A 12,013-nucleotide genomic window follows, 5' to 3' on the forward strand; every position below is an offset into this window, starting at 1 on the left:
GCCTTTCCCACTCCCACCAGATGGAACTGTGTTTAGTCAAGTTTTAAGAAAAAAGGATTTTTGGTCTGCCAAGAACATGAAATGGAGTAAAACCTTATCTAGACAGAGGGTCCCTTTGGCACAGACTGACGTGACGTTGTCACGAAGTTCTGAGGTTGTGAAAAGTGTTAGTGACAATACCACAAATACCAGAGTGATATTTTTGATAGAGTAGAATGAAAAATATCTATTATTTTCAGTGAACTTCCATTAAACTGGAATATATATATTTGTACACATTCTTTTATTTATCCCTGTATTTATGAAACCATGATTATTGTCATTAAGCCTTTTAGTGCAACCAAATGCTGCAAGTAATTTTTGTGGTGAGGGATTTCCAAGAACCTTCCAGAAGTAACAACTGGTTGCACTGAGAGGGAAAGTTTAGAAGCAGAAAAAAAGTACAGTAGAAGAAAATCTTCAGAGCTCATGACACAATAGCACTTCGGAAACATCTAGTAATTGCTCATGCCTTTTCCACAGGTGAAAATACTTCTTTCTAAGCACTTAGGCTATCAGAGCAGCTCACAAAACACCCAGGAACTACTCTGGAAGTATTTCTTCCTCTTCTCTCGAGCCCCACAGAACGCAGCTGTACAGGGCCTGAATATTTTAGTACATTCTCTAATAGGAGGAATCCTCTATGAGTTAGATACCATTTCTGTACCAGCAACAGCACAATACTAACTCACAATAATACCATTGCCTAATTTGATTTTTACTGTGGCAGAGCAACTCTGACTCTGCATATTAATATAGTACACTTTTAACACGGTTTGTTGGAGACTCATAAATTTCCAGAGCAATCCAGCCGCTACCTCATCTCTAGCACAGCCAAGTGCTCAGAGGTCTGCAGGATTTATCTGTATTTTCCAACTCAGCAACAGAATGTATGGTTTGCAGAGCAAAGGCTTTTGTGCGTCCATGAAACAACTGCAGTATCCACGTATCACTCTGTGGTAATTGTTGGGAAAGGTTGATTTTATAATGATGACTAATGTACATTTCTGGGTACACTGGAGGCAACATCAGACCTAGTTTAAATAAGAGGATTTTTTATAATTAAAGTGTCTTGCAATTTTCCCTAATTTTTTGTGCCATAATACAGTGACACTACATGCGAATAACAAGTCGTCTCCGAGTTGTTGATTTTCACTCTTCACTTTATATCTGTCATCTTTATCACTGATAGTTTTCAAGATAAACCCAAGACAACACCATAAATTAGGTCTAATGACTAACCATATATTTGACCCTGCTGAGCTCTAATTACTGTGATGCTATTCTAACTTTTTGTCTAAGTTTAAGCACAGTTCATTCAATGGATTTGTAAGTGTACAGACTTTAATGGAAATAATTGTCTTTCAATTTACACATTTCTGTAATTGTTTTCCCAGAGAGAAGAAATGTGTCTAGCACCCTGCAGCACCAAATTCTTTGTAAGTAATCTCTTTAGAAAGGTAAGGGTCAGCTGAAGAGTTTCAAGCCCCTACAAAGGGTCTAAGTCACATTTGAGGCATGTTATTACCAACACTTGCACCACAGGAAAGCCTGTGTTACAGTTTTGAGGACAAAGCTACAGTCTTATTTGGAAGTAAAAGTTCAAGCACAATATTTTTATTAATACTGATCAGAAAATCGCATGTATTTTCTTGTTTGGTTTACTGTGGTCTCAACTGAAAATGTCAGTCTGACATCCAGCCTTTCTCCCTGACCAACATTTTTTTACATAGACAGGAATAACGAAACTGGAAAATAAGGCAATATCTCTCTCTACATCCCTCTCTTTCTAACACTTTCTCAATGTTTAATGCCTGCCATTGAAACTGTAAAAGACATTTACAGAACAGACCGAGTTCACAAAGATAAGAGGTTAACATAAACCCTAGTCATGGTGATAATTCTCATTTAGACTGATTCCTGTAATGTATGGAAATATATTTAGAAATAACTAAGGTACAAATTTTTCACTGTAAGCAGGAACCTCATGAGCAGAAAAGTTAGAATTTACTGTCATTGGAAAGCTGGACAGAGGTGAACATCTACTTGTTTACCATAAAGGATCTAAATACAAGAAGTTATTATGGCCTTATACTCCAAAGCTTGATAAAAAGCTTTCAGTAAATTAAGTTTGGACCTTCAGCTGCAGGCAAATTCCAAAGTTTAGTTGACCCTGAGTGAGGGTAACTGATTTCTCTCTCAAACAGATGAGCCTTCTCTGGCTCACTGACAAATATTACTGATAAAATCTTCTTTTTGGAAAAGAACTGAAAGCCTGACAGTCAAGATAACTTCTACCTTGGCAGCTGTAGCTAGAGTAACCTCCAAGCTTGAAAAATGTAGTTGTAAACTGCTTCAGGAGAATAGTTCATATCCCTTTTCCTCTCAGCACTTTGTACAGCATTTTCACCATTTATCTTATAAAAAACCAGGAATTGATTCTAAAGAAAAAGTTTGCTTCTTGCTAAATCAATCCATTTTTTCTGGCCTTTCTCAAAGAGGAACTTGTAAAATATATTACTTTCTAATTTGTTGGTGTCTGTGTTATAAGTGTTCGTATAAAATAGCTTGTATAATATATTCAATTATCTGTGTTATTTATGGAGATGGTCAATGTGGCACCACATATAATCATCACAATATTGTAAATTTTCTTGAATAATTTTTTCAATAAGCAACACTTATAAATAAATTAGAAAATTTAGTTTTATCTTTCCCATTACCAGTACCTCCATCTCCATCAGTACTTAAATGAAGCTGGATATTTGTGCTTTGGACAGCAACTTTAATTATTCATTTTTCAAATGAGCACAAAGTCCAACGTGACCTTACAGTAGAAGACTGTGCAGTTTCCTAATAAAAAAATAAAGTATTGAATAAATTAAAAGGGTTACAGCTCAACAAACTCTTAGATAACCTTGAAAAACACATTTATATGTGCATTCAATGCAGCATACTTAAATCATTTCCTTTGGACAGTAGTACATGGGGAGGTTTGGAAACAGTGCTGTGACAAACAGTAGATAACAGTCCAAGTACTACATGAGGTCTCTTCCATGGGAAGGGTAGGAGATGGGTGAGAAAGGGAAAGAAGTCATTTTTCTGATATTGCCCCTGTGCACACAAGTTAGTTGTTGTGTTATACATAAAAGCAGACCAGTTAACTTGCACATTCATGTATGACAAAGCTACAGTTGTTATTATTCCCATTCTGATATCCTGGTTTTGGTTATGACTCTAATTTTACAAATCCAGAGGTGTTTGAACTAAGATTTTTCCATCATTTCCCCTGCTCTGTGGAGAAGCATTGCTGTTATTCCCATTGCTAGGAAAATACACTTTGTTCTCCTTTGTTCTCCTTAAAATGTTCCTGAAGACCTTTGTCAGGCTATGTCATCTTTGAAACCGCGACTTGAAATTTAGCAGGTAGTTGCCCATTACTTGAACGGACCTTTGGACTCCCCTTTAAAATCTACTAAAATTTGGCCACAATTGTAAATCTTTGAAACTGTAGTTCACAAAAACACAGTAGAAATTGTCACAATTTTATTGTTAAATTCCCTTTGTTCAAAGGTTTGGAATGCAAGGAAGCCAAGGATGCACAGGATTTTGTCAGCAGTAGGCTGCACACAGGCAACCGAACTGAGAGTAGGGAATAAAATCTAGGTAACATGAAGGAAAGTTCTTCCCAAATTAAATGCTCCAGGGACAAGAGCCGGACTGGTTGAAGTAGTAATTTGAGAATCTGAAGTTAGAAGACAATAGGAAGACATTGAAAAAATTAATCAACAGTGAAAAGAACCTGGATTAGAAAATGTTAAATAGAAACCCTGCAGGAAAGCTTAGAAATAGGTTTTTAAAATAGGATCTAAATTAGATTCCAGCTCCAGAACAGTTTTGGCCTGTGAACTGAAAAGAAATCCTGTGAAAATTGACTTTATGTCCTGATTATACCAATCATTCAAGTATTTCAGTCATTATATATTAAGCCAGGTTTTATGCATTTATGCTTATCTGTATCTCTGTTGAGAGAAGAAAAATTTTGGCTATGAAAAAAAATCTTCCTTCAAGTCCTTTAACACAAATAGGCTATATTGTGAGGTTGTACTGACTTCCTGATTCCAGATGGACTGAACAAAAAGGGAACTAAACTACACAGACTTTTCAGTCCCTAGTCCAGTATAAGTAAACAGTCAAAAGTACATAAGTAATAAATAATCAGTTTTAAATTAGATCTTACTTTTTTCTGTGGTAGGTTTCTTGTTCTTTGTATTAGGAAATATTACAGAGGATGTAAGAGCAATCTAATATTTCATATTCTACTCAAATAGTGAAAATTTGATGCGGACTAAATTTGTCAGAGAGCCAAACCTCATTTTTCACCATTGTTATCTGTATTCTCAGGCTGTTAGAAATCCCCAACAGAGACAACTCTGAATAACAGACCAGCTGACAGAACACTGCTTCCCTATGAGTGCTATATTCCATATAGAACACCTTCCTTCACAGAAAAAAGTTCACATTTTGCTTTTTTTTCATTTTTCAGCCACAGTAAGAAACATATATTTAAAATTTTAAATGTGGATCTAAATTTAAGAATTTAAAGAATTAACTTGCTTAGAGTATACCTGTCAAACCAAAATCTATGCAGAAGCACTAAGAAAAAAATTTAACATGAAAGAATTTACAAGTGCATGAAAAGTAAAACTGAAAATAGTTGCCCCTCCAAATCTTGCCCAAGTGATTATCCATTGCAAGTTCTTTTATTAATAAGTAGTTATTTACATTGAAAAAATATCTTTTTTTTTTTTTTTAAGGAAAGAGGTAGTTTGAAACTAATTTTTAAAGAATGGGTGGGGGTTTTTTTCCCCAATAAGGAAAAATAAGGAAAAATGATCCCACATCTGGCTTACTCTCTACTTGGTTTTGTAGATATTGTGGGATGTTCCCCACAACATGTAAAAAGACAAAAATGTGCATTTTTCCTTGAAGAGCTTGAGTTTCATGGCCTTTCAAGGGTTTTGGTCCATCAAACTGGGAATGTCAGGAGAAAGCTTAGCATCCCAAATGATCATTTGCTTGGCTGGAAGAATTCCACTGTTCCAGGGACAGGTGGGTTCCGTGGAGGTTTTGCCGTCCAGAGTTACTAACACTGGTTAATCTCATCATTTACTTTGGTAAACCAAAACCATAAAGATGGCTGGGCATTTAGCAGCAGGGCAGCAAATATAACAGCAGAGCAATTTTTGCTTAGCATTTGAACTACTACAGACTGAACGCATAGATGAAGAATTGTAGTCAGCAAACCCAGGGAACACAAATCAATAGTTAGAGTTACGACATGCAGAAATTTTTGGAGCCTTCTCCAAATAGCCTGGTGCTGTGTCATGCAGAAACTATAAGCAAATTCCTTCAAAAATGATTGATGCTGCTGAAGAGGAGCAGAAGTGCTTCACTTTCCTTATATGTTAACCTTCATGGAATATATCTTTGCTACACGCAATAACCAATTAATTTATACAACACATTAGTCAAGTATGAGAAACATCCATTTTGGGAGGACCACTGCAGAGAAATCAGCACAGCAAGAATTTACTTTTCTAAAAATCTGTAAAAGCGTAAGAGATCCAAAATGATTCCTGAAAGTCTTTACCTGATGTTTCTAGCATTTTTTTTTTTTTTTGCCTCTACACATATTTCAGACTATATTAAGGTTTAGCTCTCCAGTAGTCTGAAATGGGAACTGCTTTATACTGCCTTGCAGCGCTGCATTCAGTGGCACTTGACACTCACTTTCCACCTTTAGGCCTCATTTTTAAAAGTATGAAGCCAAGTGTGAAAATATTAACATTAATTAAGGTGCATTTTAGGGGGATGATGGAGAAGGAATTGTAAAAGTAGAAATTCTGTTTACATTACTGGAGACGACTGACAAGGGAATAGAAAACGATTAAAAGAGCTAAGCGGACAATGGGAGTCAAGTCAGTTGAAAGAGGTCAAATTTGTAACAAAGCCTGATGGAAAAATGAGTAATGTCTTCCACAGAGAGGCAGGGAGTAAGATTCAGTTATTTGCCAGACTGGCTGTCTGCTTCCAGGACACACGTAAGGCAGCTCTCCAGGCTATTCCTCCCCTGGGAATGGAACTGCAGAAGAGAGCGTCCCGCGGCGGGTGCGGTAGGGCTGTGCCCTCCCCAGGTGGCCCAGCTCTGACAGCCTGCCACTGTCTCCTGCGAAAGACCTAGAGCCGATTTGCTCACCTTGCTCTCTGCAAACTTTCACTCTGGCAATTTAGGGGGAGGATGATGTCCAACCTGTCCCCGTCAAGGGGAACTGACAGCTGTTGCTCTTGGACCGCGGCGCTCGGTGGCCCATACTCTGCATGGCCGACAGTCTGCGTGACAGCCTCCGTGTTCCAGCTGGCAGTCTAGCAAAACCAATTACCTTTGCTGAGCTATTTTTCTCTGCTAGCCTGTGACCCAGGAAAGATTAAAGGTTGCAGCAGAAGCCAAGAGGTGATTTTACTACAAATGAATTGCCCAGAAAGGTAGATTTCTTCACAGCTATTATAATAGTCAGCCACTGTGACACAGCAGTCTGCCTAAGGGATCTGCTTAAACCAAAGATGTCTTTCAATTACTATACATGTGCTAGTAAAAAACAAAACAAAATGAAAACCAAAATCAAAACCAAAAGGCAATTAATATTTTACAGCAATAAATGTCTCATTTTCAGAATCCAATTTTGTGCATCGTCTGAAAAGGAGACTGAAAATCCTTTGACATTTCATTTTTTTTTCTCCTCACAAAAAAGTTTTTCATTATTAATAGGTCTTATTAAACTAACAGTAGCAAGTGGACACTTTCACTCTGTAAAAAACTGACAGGTAGAAGCTGACCTTTATACTCTTTGAAAAACAGTCATTTATTCATATTATCTGAAGATTATTGTTTTGCTGATAACAAGAAGAAGGACTCATTCTGCATTTCTTCTATATTCTAAACTCCTGGTGACTTTAACAATGAAAATTATCATCAAAGGTTCTTCATGGGGAAATGGGAATTGGCAGAAAATGCAGGACAGGCCCCAAGTAGCTATACATCATGAATGTACGCTGTGAACTATCACAACTGTGCTTTTTTGTTGAAAATAGCTTTTACATGAAATAGCTATTCAGAAAAATAACTAGCATATGGTTCACTGCCTTCATTTGAATGTGACAGGTAAAATGTCTCAGTGTGTTTAACCTAATTTAAAATAATGTTGCAGAAGGAATAATAAGCGCTAGGTTTTTTAACCTAAAGTTCATTTTGATTACACTGAAAATATTATTCCTAACAGTCTGTGCTGTCTGAAATTTGCTTTGGTGCTGAAGTGTTACATGGCGTTGAATATATTTTATTTTAAATGCATATAGGAAAAGGGGAGTAAAGAGGTTATCTGTCTCCAGAGCAACATATCCCGCACACCTCCCAGGCACTGTTGTACCCCCAGGTCACTGGTCGGTGGCCTGGTTGGCTGTTTGTCATATGGAGCCAGTATTAGACTAAAGGTTAAAGTGTGGTAAGATACAGCTTAAAATGGGTACAAAGATGCCTTGCAGATCCAGCCAGTGTATAGCTGTAGGAAGATGAGCCAGCAGCACTCTGCAGTACCCAATGCTTAGAGAAAACAGAAACAACTAATCCAAAAAATATTGACAGAAGTTGTACCTTTTCCGTTAGCTTTGACAATGACCTTTATTCTTCAACTAATTAAATCAACTTAGTTCTGGAGATTAATAATTAGTCATAGTTTCCATTCTCCTTTTTATGTGATACTTTTTAATTAGAGTCCCTATTGGCATTTCAGGAATTTGTGGACAAATATTGCCTTGGTGGCTAACATTTACGTTACTTAGATCATTTTTGCTCCAGGAAGCATTTGTTATTCTTTATTACAATGTACAACAACAAAATAAATCACCATTAAAGGGTTCTGCAAGCAATCTTCAGATCGTTTCGACTCAACTTCTACATTTTAAATAGATCATTGAAGTACGGTCATAAACTATGGGACTGTCGTGTGATGTCTTTGACATACATGCACTTACTGAGTCCTGCTTTCCCCCCTTTAAGCCTATTACACTTTCACTGCATACCACACCTTCATACCTTCATAATCCAGTATCTTATCATATAGGCATAATAATTTTGAAGGAGAATCACTTCAGTTAATCCCAGCCGAGCCTTTCTCAAGAATCTGTCCCTTCCAGGAACAGTTGTAAATCACAAACCTTTGAATTCATTTTTGCTATTTATTTTTTAATGTCCTACTACTTTTAAGGAGAGTAAGGAAACACATTAAAATATGTAGCATCAGAAAATGCTACTTCTATTTATTGATTAAATTAAAACACCATCTTCTACCATGACATCAAGAAATGCATTTTTTTGAAATTAATTTCAGCTCTCACTTTAGTATAACAATGTAGCCTTTAATGTGTTGCTTTACATAGAGGACAAGAAATAAGTTATCACCAAGCTACTCAGAGGTTGTTCGCACCCGCCTCTTGTTTGCAATTGACTAACATGGCATTTCTGAGAATCGCAGGATGACAGCTGTAGTGACTGAAGAAAAATGTCTAAGCTTTCAATTCTAATTTAAAATAGCACTTTCAAAGATACTTTCTATCTTCTATCCTTCTGTTGAATGACAAACACCTGATTGGTGTCAAACATATAAAGAACTGACAGACATTAAATGGAATATAGTTATTGAGCATTTGCTGTCAGCTGATCCTCCACAAAACAAGCTAAAGCAGCTGATTGCTAGCTGAAACTATGATCACATACTAGCATTTTGGGGGGTAGCAGAAATTTGCAACTAAAATAAAACATTATCTTCAGAAATAGATAGCTTCTTAGAAAATCCCAACATCTATTGCAAGAACATAATCATAGTACTACAGAAAATAAATACGCAGTACATTTGCATTCTTCATTACTTATAGAATATGCCCCCCTTAATTTGTTAAAAATATCATGTTACATGATTCATTTCATGTACCTGATGGACATTTACACGTTTAAACATATGGTAATTCAAGGAATATTAATGAATTCCCCAAAGCATACCAGCCAGGAACTCATTTTAATTGTCATGAAATTACTATACATACAAATTACTCGGGTTGCTCTCTGTTGTCATCATAAAGCAATGTTTCAGAAATGGGAAGTTTATTCATTAGAAGAAAAATGTGTGAGGAGTCATACACATATAGAGCTATAGGAAAAATCAGAGTGCAATTCCGGTCTTTATAGAAGAACGTGAAGTTCAGGCACTACAGATATCTAATTTTTTATTTACTTTGAGGTCTTAAACAGTTATCTGTGGCTTAACTTCTGTACAAGCTTAGTATAATGATTTTCAAAGAGCTTTCCTCCCTACTATTATATTTAGGCAGACAGATATGGGTGAAAATTTCAGAAGAGGTGAGTTCTCACATAAATGTTCTCCATTAGGAACTGCCCACTATTGAGTTTTTTTGGAACGCAGCTTAAAGAGAGTTTGGTACTTCTGTCTGCTTTTAAGTGTCCGTAGTCTCGTCTTGAAAAGTGCTAACTACTTAGGATGACTAGAGGATAAATTTATATTAAAGGAATACATTTGGGATAGGAATCTAGAGATTTGAAATTAATTCCTTTCATTTCCTCCTTTTTTTTCTTCTGCTATTCTTGCAAGGTTTGAGAATGAAAAACATGATTTAAATATAAAGTATTTATCAAATATTAAAACAGATATTAAATAAGATAATCAGAAAACATTAAATATGGTGAAACTACCATATTCTGTCAATACACATTCCTACCACCTCCATGAATTCCTGAGTTTTAGTTCTGTGAAAAGCTTGCATTTTCAGTTTCTCTCCATAACTGCTAAAGAAAAATAAACAAAACCTCAGTTCTAACTTACTAACTTACTCTTCCTTTCTCCTTTTCATAATGAGCCAGAAAGACTTATAGCAAAAATCCTCTATATAATTTTTTTTAGGAACTAAGCTTTCAACTCAGGAAATATTTCGCAAGACCACCACAACTGCAAAGAAAGCGATAGAAAATATGAATGATATTATTTATCTTTTAAAATATCCAAGTAGAGACAACATGGGAGTTTTTTCCATTCATTTTTAGAATTAGACTCTCTTAACCATTCTCAAATGCATTCCACAGCAGAAGCAATGCTCTAATTTATGAATTCAATTATAATAGGATTAAAGTAATAAAACTACTATTAAGTTCATTTTTTCTCAGAAATGTGCAACTGTGTAGTACAGCAGTAATACATTGTGAATCACTTGGTGTTAAACAACGCTTCTTACTGCCTGCAGGGTAAGACTAGTCTTTATTGAAATAAAAATGAGGGAGATTATTCAAAAAACAAGTCTATAAAAAGTGTTTTCTCAGTGTGAAGTAGTTTAATGAACTTTCCAGGCAGCGTCCTGGCCATCCGAGCCTGCTGCACTGCACACCAAACCACCAAAACCTGGATAAATTAAGTACCAGGGCATGCTTTAGACCTGCCTGGATTCATCTCACTGAAGATACATACAACTTAGAAGTTCTAAAAACCATCAAAAAAGAAAAAGATTTTCTGCTGAGGGTAAATAGCATGTGAAGAACCACCAGTGCTTAAACCGCATTTTCAAATGAAGGCGTCTAAACTAAATATCTAGGAATTTGAATTGAGGTGGCCTGATTTGCAGAAAAGTTTCTTCTGTAATCTGCCACAATTCTCATAGCTCAACACTTCTAAAAACAAGAGCATCTTTCTTTATACTCCCGCACTGCCAACTATAGGCTGCTTTGTTTGAAAGCAGTTGTTTTCCAAATGTTCACTTATCATCCAATACAGTAAATTAGAGTAACTATAATTCTCTGGGAAAATGGCAACAACAGAAAATCCTAAATAGTTTAAATTTTTTTGGTGTTGTTCTGCTCCCCCCTGCCAAGTTCCTTCTGGTTTTTGTCTGCGTGGCCATATATACTTGTGCACAGGTACATATACAGACATTTAGTAGAAGAGCAAAAATGAACAAGAGCTACAGCTTGCTTGCCCTGAGCCAGTGAAGTCTGCTGTAATTTTCCTTCAATCTTATCTACTCTTAAAAGACTGCTAACATCATCAGGTCCTTAATAAACCCTGCTGTGATTCCTTCTTTGCAGTTCCTTAGGTGTTTAACTCTCTTAATAAATTAACCCATGATAGTTCTAAGTCCTCCTTAAACACTGCATTCAAAATGTGCTTCCATTGCAATGTCTCTGGGTCTGTCTGTGACCTATCTATATAGCACACACAAAATCTCCACTTGCCTTTGCATGTTGTTGCATGCAAATGTCAGGTCGTTTGCCACCTCCTCAACTCTGGAGAAGAGGTGGGGACCCACTCTGTCCTGCTTTCAATTCATGTAAGCATTGTGTTGAATCTCCTCTCTCTCTCTCCCATCAGATGTCCCTGATTAGGATGCCATGCAGAGTGAAGAAAAGGTGAGCTGCCATAAATATTGACCTACTGCTACTTGTTCCTTCACAGCAGCAGAGAACTGGAAATGAGATTGTTGCTCCCTGAGTCTTCTGAAGCAGTACAAATAGAAACAGTCCTTGAACTGTAAAGCCTTTGGGCAGAAACTCTCTTATTTTTAAAATAATAACAAATAGAATGGATGTGACTACTGTCTCTGGTTATACAAATAATAGAAAATTGCACAATTTAGTAAAATTCATAAAAGCAAGAATTTGTTACTAAGGATTTTACTTAATTATGACTTCTCAGATGCTTCTATTCAAGCATTTGTCCATGAGATATGTGTTTAACCTAGCACAGATAAGAGAGATCTGAATAAAAGCTTTTAATAACACTATTTTCAGCAATTTCATCTCCATTTGGAAAAAAGCTACAAGCACAAATTCATGGTAATACAGGGTACACAGTGAAGC

The 12,013-nt window shown here is 36.3% G+C and overlaps 1 protein-coding gene across 14 annotated transcripts in view; it reads right to left on the reverse strand.

Annotated features, from left to right (window-relative positions):
- Positions 1-12,013, reverse strand: part of KCNIP4 (potassium voltage-gated channel interacting protein 4) — a 472,256-nt gene that overhangs the window by 100,458 nt on the left and 359,785 nt on the right. The window contains exon 1 of one of the 14 annotated variants that reach the window (XM_030011759.2): positions 6,299-6,392. The exons of the other annotated variants lie outside the window; for them this stretch is intronic. The gene's annotated coding sequence lies outside the window, so the exon portion shown is untranslated. Of the gene's footprint in view, positions 1-6,298; positions 6,393-12,013 lie in introns of those variants that run through there. 14 annotated transcript variants of the gene reach the window in all.

Source organism: Aquila chrysaetos, chromosome 1 (genome assembly GCF_900496995.4).
Source record: "Aquila chrysaetos chrysaetos chromosome 1, bAquChr1.4, whole genome shotgun sequence".
NCBI lineage: Eukaryota > Metazoa > Chordata > Aves > Accipitriformes > Accipitridae > Aquila > Aquila chrysaetos.